This window comes from Anser anser, assembly GCF_964211835.1.
Source record: "Anser anser genome assembly, chromosome: 21".
In the NCBI taxonomy this organism is placed as follows: domain Eukaryota; kingdom Metazoa; phylum Chordata; class Aves; order Anseriformes; family Anatidae; genus Anser; species Anser anser.
Genome location: NC_139742.1, coordinates 6,715,953 through 6,726,442, shown reverse-complemented (window position 1 = coordinate 6,726,442; position 10,490 = coordinate 6,715,953). Strand labels below are relative to the sequence as shown.

At 40.8% G+C, this 10,490-nt stretch overlaps 1 long non-coding RNA gene across 3 annotated transcripts; it reads right to left on the bottom strand.

Moving 5' to 3' along the window:
- LOC310885089 lies at window positions 1-10,490 on the bottom strand. Of its 3 annotated transcripts, XR_014574547.1 has the most exons (6): window positions 4,212-10,490; window positions 1,612-1,692; window positions 1,428-1,522; window positions 1,048-1,151; window positions 763-833; window positions 1-661 (listed from the first exon to the last, which is right to left on the bottom strand). It is a non-coding gene; the product is annotated as an uncharacterized lncRNA (long non-coding RNA). The 3 variants fall into 3 exon arrangements; XR_014574548.1 differs by having other exon boundaries at window positions 1-826; XR_014574549.1 differs by lacking the exon at window positions 763-833.

The window sequence follows — 10,490 nt, the reverse complement described above, 5'->3', positions numbered from 1 at the left end:
GAGACATAATTGGTTATCATGCCTAGTTTCTGGAATGTCAAGTCAGCTGTACCTGTTAAACACGCACCCCTGATTTGGCAAGTTAAGTCAGAAAATATGCTAAATCCTCACAAATAAAATGTAATGATGTGTGAAAAAGAAAAGGAGAGTAAATTTCCTTCTAAGCATTCCTGCCATGTAAAATGGGCAGACATAAAATCATGCGAGTCAGTATAATTAATAGCAACTTAAATTTTTATAGCCCTCCATCCGAAAGAATCTCACAACCTTTATGGAAATCATTGTATGGAAATATAAAAAATATAAAACAAGGATCGTTTTACCACGGTTGAAATGCAACCGACTGCTTAACAATTGTACATCTATGCTGGAGCCTGGTCTTCCACAAAGGACTTGCAGGCTTGGGCTCTGCATTAGGAACAAAGATACCCCTTGCACTGCAAGACAACATTTTTTAGAGTATGTGAAAGCTTTTAAATTACTGAGTACACCAATGAGTCGAAAGCTGCAAAACATGTCAGGCGCACATAAGCCTGTACTTGATAGTAAAGTCTGACTGACATATCAGCGCTTACTCTAAGCAGCAGGCAGAGACACACCGGCTGGTTTGCTGCGTGTCATCAGTTTGACAGCCCCCAGGAATCGTTGAGTCCCCATGACCCTGGAAAGACAGTTTGGCACGTATATTAAACAGTCAAATGCCTCCCCTCCAACTGTTTATTCATCTCCACTAGTCACAGGCCTTCCCAGTCAAGTACTCACATTAGGTCTGAATGGTTAGATAATGATGGAAGAATCTTCCACGTGTCCTCACAGTTGTTGCAATCTAAACCCTCAGATGAAAATATTTCTGGTTTAATAACTGCCTTTGAAGCTGGAAGGTGGTTCAGTAACACAGACAGCAGGGAGTGACTAATATTACACATTTGAATAAATCCAAAGACTCTGTTTGTATTTTTTTTTCCCTTAACTTTTGGCAAAGTTCCCATGAGACGCAGTTGCTAAACCTGACTTTTATTTTTCCCTATACCAACATTTTTAACTTACCAGAGCATTTGACAGTAATCTACGAAGAGCTGGATGGTCATACAACATGTGTTCTTGTTCCCAGACACCAGAGACAAAGAGGCCGTCAAAACATTTTTAAAAGTCTTAAAAAAAAAACCAAACTTCAAAGTCAATGAAATCTAAGACACTTCAGAACACGAGACATAAGCTTTTCAGATATGTGGGTGCTTATGAATGTTTTGCTCGTATTCTTCACATAAGGTGTACAGTTGTGGACCGTGCAGGGAACTGAAATGATCTGTCCCTTCCAGAATGTAAAGGGAAAATTGTTTACTGGAAAATTCTTTTCAAGCTACATTCGGTATTGTGAAATTAAGAGTCCCTGCCCAAAGACACATTTGATTGGAGGGGTTTCCTACCCTTCTTCACCTCCATTCTGATTTTTTGCGTAAGACATCGATGCTGTCCTGTTCCTTAGCTCAGATGGAGCCCTGTGGCTTTAACTGTTGATTGACTGTGCCAAGAGACATATACATAAATGTTGTTATTCATCTAGCACTACTGAATTGCAGTTTCTAAAAGCAAAAACATTTAAACATCAACCTGTCCAGATGCACTATCACCACTTCCAGATGTGGATATCCATTTATTTTAGCCTGAGGAGTTCACAGGTCAAGATGAGATCTGAAACGTACAAAAGTTTTTGTTTGAAAACATGTACTGGCACATGCAAAGGTGGCTCTTCACTATCTGCAGGGTGTTGTAAGGGCAGATACTTAGATCTCCCGATGCATTCACACCTGCAGATGTTCAAATCCTACCAGTAGGGATACACAGTGACTGGTTTTGCAGGACAGTGTTAGGGCCAATCCATCTGGAAGACTTCAGCCAAGCTTAATACAGCTAGAACAGTTCGACAGAAAATGTCTGAAAAACTAGAGGCTATGTGGAATCATCTGGTGATTAAATAATACCTTTTGTGGTTGGTTTTATGTTTATGTTTGAGGCTTTGTTTTACTACATATAATCCTGTGTAATGAAAGCTCTAAATAGAAATTGGAAAAAGTGACAGCTTACAAGAAGTATTCCTGGGTAGAACGATCGATTGCTAATAGGAACACTGTCAAAGTAAAACACTGCAATAATAATAGTGAGAGTTATTCTGGAATAGCTGTGCCAACCACATTTTTATGTGGAAGGCCCTGAAATAATTAACAGGAGAAGTAGCTGCTAGCCCTTGCTTTTGGCTCGTTTGAAGAAAAACTGATTTCCTCACAGACGGAAGCTCGAGCGCTCAAGTCCTTCTAACTAGACAGAGTAGATCTGGATCAAAATGGGTGGAAATTGCAGTGCTATAAATTTGTATGAAAGCTGAATCAGAGCTTTAGGATAACTAAGCAGTGGGGATAGAGTGATGCTGAGGACTTGGAAAACTATGTTTTGTTCTTTTGAGGGTTTTCCTGCAAGGAGACCTTCAGATGATCATCTCTCTTTTCCACTTGTGGGAAAATTAAGAAGGACCCAACTTTTCTACAAACAGTTTATAAACACTTGCTTTCTAGGATTTTAACTCCGGCCAATTCCTGCAACTCTTATTTATTTATAAGAGTTTTAACAACTCTTATTTATTTCCTCAGCCCTATGACAGGAAAACTCTTGCTGAATCCTAAACAAAGTCGAGTGACACTTCAAGATTTGGCCCCTCAGGAAGAGCAGCAAAGACTCTAATTTTACACTGCGTGTATTCTGTCCCATTGTCTCCTTACCAAGCAGCAGCTGTTTTTGTGGGAACTGAGAGACTTCCCTTGCTTTAGGGAGCACTATCGATATTTGAACTCTCAGGGGAGTAACCTCTGTTTCTATCCAGGAAATATCAGATTAAAATAAACACATGGAACATTGCTTGGTGAAGAGCGAGTACATTATTTACAATTCTTTAGTTTCAGGTTGGCATTATTCAAACATTTGATGTGTGCCTTGAGTCTTGTGTAGGAGTACAGTGACAGAAAAGGTGAAACAAAAAGGAGGAAAATACGTAGAGATCTGTCATATACAATTTTTGCTCTAATACTACATTGTACGCATTAATCTTTTCATCTGAGAATGTCAAAGCTCATTAAAAAATGTAGTTAAATATAAAAAAGCTCTGTGAGGAAAGTAATTCCTTTATTGGTAGGTTAGCTGAATGCCAGAGTCATTCAGTTATTCCTCATTAGAACCAGAGACAGAACTCAGGAATAGAACCAGTCTCCAGCTTTGGCTACATAAAATGCTGCACAAGTTGCCAACAATGAAGATCTGCAAGTGGAATTTGGTTAATTGTGTCAGTCTGTAGGAACGCTTCTTATTTTTTGGTATTACAATAGCTCTGAGAGTCCTGAGAGCTCTGCAACTGTGATCCCTTTGCACAAGGTGCTAGCTGAACACAAAGCAAAGAGGTGCTTCTGGCTTCAAGAACAAAATCTTTCAGGACATAGTTTGACAAATGTTTTTTGTTGAAGTCTCTACTTACACATTCCCCACCATGCATTCCTCCTGTCTTCCCTTCCCCTTCATGCTGTCCCTGAATTGTACCAATGCAGTTATTTGTGTAGCCCTGTGTTAAATTGAACCAGGAAATGGATTTCAATTAAAACTAGTCCTCAGAAAAACATTTATTTTTAACTCAGACTAGCGCTCTGATCTGTGCCCTGCTGCAGATGCACGAGGAATGTTACAAAAAATGGGGTCCCATACAGGCAGGAATGAATGAGGAAAGGGTAAGGAGCAGGTTGCTTTAGTCTTGCTTACTTAGAAGAGGTGTTTGTCAAACCATGCCCTTAACTTAGCCTTACCAGGACAGGGCTGCAATTTTACCTGGTGTGAAAAAATGTTTTGTTGTTAGTTTTGTTTAAATTAATGCAAGCAAGCAGACTGCCTCAATACACAAAATAACAGAACTGCTACCTCAGGTGATACTGTAAAGTTTTCAGAGCAGAATTTGCTAGCATTGCCAAAAAGTCATCCTTCCCCTGTCAGATTCAAAAATACCAACTTTCAGAAACACACAAAGGAAATAACCTTTAAACTCCATGTTTGTTTTTGCAGTGGCATGACTGGAAAATAATTCCATCTGCCTTTACAAAGAAAGCTGGGGGGGGATGTAAAACAAAGTAGAGACCATTTCCCTCCCACCACAGTTGTGCATCTATTATCTGACTCACCACTTCTGGGATTCCTTCTGGCAGCGCTGGTTTTATTGCACTGAAAATTCAAGAGTGTGAAAAATATTCCCTATTTTCAGATGACTCTTCTGTTCTCTGTTTCGTTCAGGTCAGTATCCCTTCCTTTAGAGGTTTGGAACTAAAGATTCAGAAAGTGCTGCTCTTAAGCCTTGTGAGAAGCACCAGCACAGCAGAAGGGGGAAGGGAGGAATGAAAGGGGAGGAGAGTCCATATCTGAAGAGAGACTGCAGACTAGAGAAATTTTACTGACATCCATTCAGTATCCAGCAGGGTCTCCTTCAAGGGCTTTTACTGAGATCCAAAGACTCGGGCAATTCACAGAGGCATTTACATGCAACGTCGCCTTCTGGGAGCTAAGGTATAACTGTACTCCTGGATAATAACAACAAAGAATACTACCAGACTCCTATTGAAATGTCAACCAGGCACTACTGTTCTAGAGAGTAACAAAGAGATGCTAATATAATTAATTATGAAGCCTCAGTACCCTCATTAACACTTCTTTAGTGCCCAGATCTTTGAAAATCAGCTGTATAAAGTGACTGTCAGAGTTAATTCCTTATAAATTGCCTCCTGTCACATCCCAGCGCTGCAGCAAGATCTCTCAGGCCTTGTTGATGCTAAGAAATCTGTTGTATTCCCCCCCCCCCCTTTTTTTTTTTTTTAAGTACTGATGCAGTTGTACTGGTTATTAAGGTTATTAAGATATACACTGTTGAATAAGCAGGAGTTTGTCAGGATAGGACAGAGCAAAATAAAAGTGCCTTTAGACAGCCCTACTTCCATAGCTGGTAGCATAAATAGGAAAAGTTTGAATCACTTAAACGGAAAACTAAGGACAAAAGAAAAACAGGAATGAGAGGTGTCACATAATTTGGCATTAAAACGTTTCCGGACCTTTCTTAAATTTGAGGATCGCAGCCAGTTTGTAGTGCTCTCTCCGCTTACTGCCTTTACAACAGCATTTCAGCTCCAGGCCTCATTCCAATGCATGCTCCCTCCCCGCCACTCCCGCTTACAAATATATATTTCAATAGGCTTAGGCTACACAGAGTTCCAAAACCAGCATGTAATTGGTACAATTGTCTTTTACGCTTCACAGAGAGCCACATTCATGCCTTCTTCAGCCCTGCTTTGTCATGGTCTCCCTCCTTTTTTCTTTAAGTTAGACTGGGATCAGTGCTCGTGTTTTGGAAACCTACACAAACACTAAAGAAAAAAGTCACACAAACTGGCTGTGTTCATAGTTCATTCTGTTATTTCTCAGTACCATTCATACTCCTGAAGGATATAAACGTGCGATCTTTTACAGGAGATAAAAAGAAACCGATCATTACAAATCACTCAGCATTTTTTGCAGCAAAGAAGCACCGAATGCTGACATGCCAATTTGTCTGTACAGAACAGTCTGCTTCCCTCAATCTTCTGTGTGCTTTGGAGAAGATGATAATCTTCCTGCAGTGCATAATTTTGCAGAGTTACCTGCGTGTGTTTGTATAATGTGCTCCAGAATCCTTTGGGATTCTTGCTATACGTGGGATAACAGACTAATCAAAACAGGATATTTTATTTGCCATTTCAGAAGTGGCTTTCACAGCAAGCGTAAGATGATTTTGCTGGTCTAGCTAAACTGAGAGCATGCAAAAACTTTAAATGGAGGTGAAGTTTATATCAATAAAAGCAGTCTTTGCAAATAGGCCTGTCTTTTCTACTGTATTTATTAACATCATTAGGAACATGGTTTTATTCTCCACTCTTAGATTACATATTTATATCCCAGTAAAGCATTGATGTATTGATCATTGTGTTCACATAAATCACGTATAAGAAATTAAAGTAGCATGCTCTAAATTAAACATACAGGTTTCTGAAGAGCAATCAAGAACTATCATGCAAATTCCATTTGCTTTCAAAAGTATAAATGTGATGGGATTGAGTAGAATGTAGCTACATATCTCTGAATGTCCTTTTAGGAACAACACTTCTGCAAAGGATAGCCAGTTCTGTTCACACAATATGTCTGCAGTGCTCTTTGAGATATTCAGGTGCTTTATACATACCAATTCAAGTTTCAATGACAGGTTGAGATACTTTAGACATAGTATGTGTTGAAAAAATGATGTACAGAACAGGTAAATCATTTTTAGTCGTGCATGATTACTGAATATGGAATTAATTTAAGGAATCACAGTGTTTTCTTCCCTGTTGTCAGCACTGCAAAGGGTCAGCTACCGTTTAAGGGTGGCACGCCACCCTTAGTTTTGTTTCTGAGATTAGACGGTGAGCATGCTGCTACAAACTCAGCAGGAACTAGGGGATGCTGTGTCTAAAAGCAGAGAGACACTGCCAATCACCTTGTTGACAGTGTCTTGCCTCTGTCCGAGGCAGAGGCTCCCAGCTGCCGCTGCATTTGGAGCACCACGACAGCCAGGAACTGCGATCCCAAGGCTTTCACAGATGCCTCTTTCGATATGCCACGGCTCTTGGCCCTGTGCCAGCTCCTACTTGCCATTCAAAATCTGCCTGCATGGAGCCTTTGCGCCCCTGTGGTGGTGGCTTGCTGACACCTGCAACAAAGCACACTTTCCCTATGCTCCTTCTCATTTTGGTCGCATTTTGACTAAAATCTCTCTTATTGTCAATGTGGGAATGACTGTGTGACAGGCGATACCTGTACTGTGCAAGAAATCATACCCATATTTGCAAGGTTTAAGAGGGACCCTCTCCCAATTCTAATTCTACAAAGCGTAACAGGTCTATGACTAATGGAAATGGATTATTTTTATAAGGTATTACACACATCTCTGTGTAACAGTACTTCAGAAACGAGCCAACGTGTTATTTGCCGAAGTTCAGAATATGGTTTTCAAAGCAAAAAGGGCAGAGCATTTGCAGAGACAGGAGGGACAAGGAACAGGAGGTCAGAAGTTACAGAAAGATGTATGAGCCCTTTATGAATGACACTGGAGAAGCAAGAGCTGGAGGATTCACACAGCTTGAGGTAACACACTTTGAATCCACGCAAGGACCTGAACTCTCATTAAGCTTCTGAGCATCTGGCTGGCTGCACAGACACTGTGTTCTGAACACAGCACAGTTGTGGTGACCTTTCTTTCCTTCAAGTTTAGTGAATGTGTGAACACCTGATTTTTAAATCACAGATCTCTAACCAAAAGAAAAAAAGATCTGTACATTAGCAATGCACGCACAAAATATCCGTCAAATAAATCTGAAACAGTGCTCTGCCGTTTAGGAGCTTAGGTTCTGTTTTTTATTCTGCCATAAATTCCCAGCATGGTTTCGTACATCATCTAACCCTTACCCCTAAAATGTCCCATCAAAAAATGGCACCTGCAGTTCAGTACCTCACAGAGCAGGCAAGGGTAAAATAAATGCTTGTGGCATGATCTGAATACAAGATGAGGAGCATCACAGGTAACAGCGCAGATAAGCAGACTTCAGAAAACTCATTACTACTGGTCCTGCATTTGAACTCCTCAGTCACCACCTACATTAGCACGATAAGGTGCTACTGTCACTAAAAACTTTCCAGGATGGCATACAGCACGCTATTGGTGAATCTAAAGGAGCATCCCTAAGAATACTGTTGCAGATGTAAGGGGCTTTCCAGTGATTGTCCTTTTGGGCAGTACCTGCTTGTCCTCTTGCCTTTCACACTTGTACTGTCTTGACTATTCTTCTCAAGGGATATTTCCATTTTACGCAAAACTCACGGCCTCACTGACGCTAGCCTCTAGGTCGGTAGAGCAAACAACCTCACTCTGAAGCAAATGACACTCAAGACCTTGTTCAAAACAGTTTAGAAGTAACTGATCAGGTACTGTCAAGCACAAAACATCAGCATAACGCCAGTTTAACCTCTGTGGTGCATACGCAGGCTAATTCAAAGGCAATGCAGTTAAGTACCTAGGCCTCAGCCAAACCAGGTTTGTCATGCTTTGCAACCTCGTTTGAAAGGAACAACCAGGGAAATGGAATTAAGGCCTGCTGGTTATACCAGTTGGGGAAACAAATGCATTCTGGAGTGACGTGTTTCTTTCATATAAACCCTTTTTATTATTTGAAGAGTTTTGTTGTTTGGCTTTTTTTTTTTAAACATAAAATGAAAAGATGTAGAAAGTACTGTTCCCCTGAACAGAACCCATCAATCAAAGAAAGGCAATGCCTTTGATCCCATTTCAAGCTTCTCGCTGCCAATCTAAGCCCCAAGACTTCTTTCTCATGGCCAGACATTCCTTTCTCGTTTGAGCTATGCATGTCGGTTTCTTCATTCTCACTTGCATGTTTGGGGTGGAGGAAATGGGGAGAAAGGTGTAAATGGGGAAAGCTCAGCGATGTCTCTCTATTTGGGGTAGAGACCAGTGTTTCAGCTACCTGGGGCCTCAACACAGCTCAATTATTTCATTTATCACAAACAGAGGACAGTTACTGTACCCACAAGTGGGTAATTTTTTAGCAAAGTTTAGCCTAGAATATTTGGTTTGCACCAGGTCATAGAAATTATACTCCCAGCATGCATGCTTCGTTGTATCTCATTCCTTTTTCTAATACCTTCTCCCCCAGTGCTTTCTCTTTACTACCTTACTCTTCACTTGTTCTTGTTTTCTGATGCTGATTTGCTCCATTATGTAAAAGTGAAAACTTATTAATACTGCATCTCATGAAACACAAAGAAGAGAAAACACAGATCAGCACTGCAGTAGTAACAGCCACTTTAGAGACACTTAGTAGCCTCAGGCTAGTAAACCCCCTCCCCCAATTATCCTTGATTTTACCCTATTTCCAGTGTAGCGTTACCATATCAGAACACTTGTGTGTCTGATACTGCCATGCCAGAAAGAAAAAGCAAGGTATGATTTATTTAAATACTGTTGATAAATTAAAGCTCCATCAAGTACTAGATATAGATACTAGAATAATAACAAGAAAATTAAACTGCAATTACTTAGAACAGTCATCTTTTAGAGCTATATGTTCGTTTCTCATCCTCAGGGAAGAAAAAGTCCAGACACGCACAATATTATGGGGGAAACGTACTACATTTGCAGTAACTTTGCATATTACTTACTGAGAAAAAACGTTGATTTATTTTTGGTCTGTTTCACGTATTCAAATTCCAGTTTTCTTGTTTCTGAGATGGCAAAGCGAGATAAAACAAAAAAAAAGCTTTTCTCCTCAGATTCACTCTGACAAGCTAAAGTTTTTAAACTGCAGCCTGTGCTTAGCATTTTTATTAGGATGCAGTCTGTATATAAATTCACACTTGTAATATTTAGTCTACTACCAAACAGTAACGTGTCTTGGCAGTTCTAATATACCAATTAAAGATAATTTAGTGATGACTGAAGATGATCTATTTATAGATGATAAATCTTTCTTTTAAGCTTTAAGAACTTCTTAAAAAAGCAACAAACTACGCTACAGGGTTCAAGTATTTCATGCCAGTTATTCAACATAAAGCAAACCTAAAAAATAATTCCCCCTACTTCCTGCAGTTTAACTACTTGCAGCAGTAAAGTTATTCAAACAATGCTCACTTTACATTTTAATAGCATGTTGAACTTGAAATAGAAAACACATTTATTTCACTCATTAAGGGATGAACTAGCTTGTTATTGCAGCTTCAAATACTTACTACATCTTCAACAAATCTGCTGATTTCTTAAAAAATATACTTCCCTTGGTAAGTGCCATACTAGGATTTCACCAGTAACACTAGCGGAGCCACATCCACTCTCAGGAGCGCCTACTCTGTATCCTGTCAGCTTTATTTTGACTTACAGACCAAACTCCCTCCCTGCAATAGCAGGAATAACTCTGCTCGAGTTCGCGCATCCACGCCTGCTTATGCCAGGGCTAAATTTATCCTCGGCGTTCACCAAGAAGTTGTTCCAGTAGAGGTGCAATTGGAAAAACCCCTGTAAGCCCAGACATACCTGTGAGAAAGCACTGCTTCAGGAGCCTGGGACACCGGGGAGCGTGGCCGCGGCCCTGAACAGCACGGCCTGACCCTGCTGCATGCCCCGGCCGGCGCTGGGGCAGCCGAGGCCGGGCTCTTTTCTGCCTTTTTCTCCTTTCTGCCCGGCAGCGAGGCGGAGCAGCAGTCCCCCCATAGCACAAAGCTCCGCAACTCCCTCGCCAAACCCCAACGGCTACGCAGAGCCAGGGAGCCGAGGAGCAGGCTCTGCAGGAGCAGGCTCTGCACGCCTCGCGTTGATCCCCCTGCCCCGTCCCCTC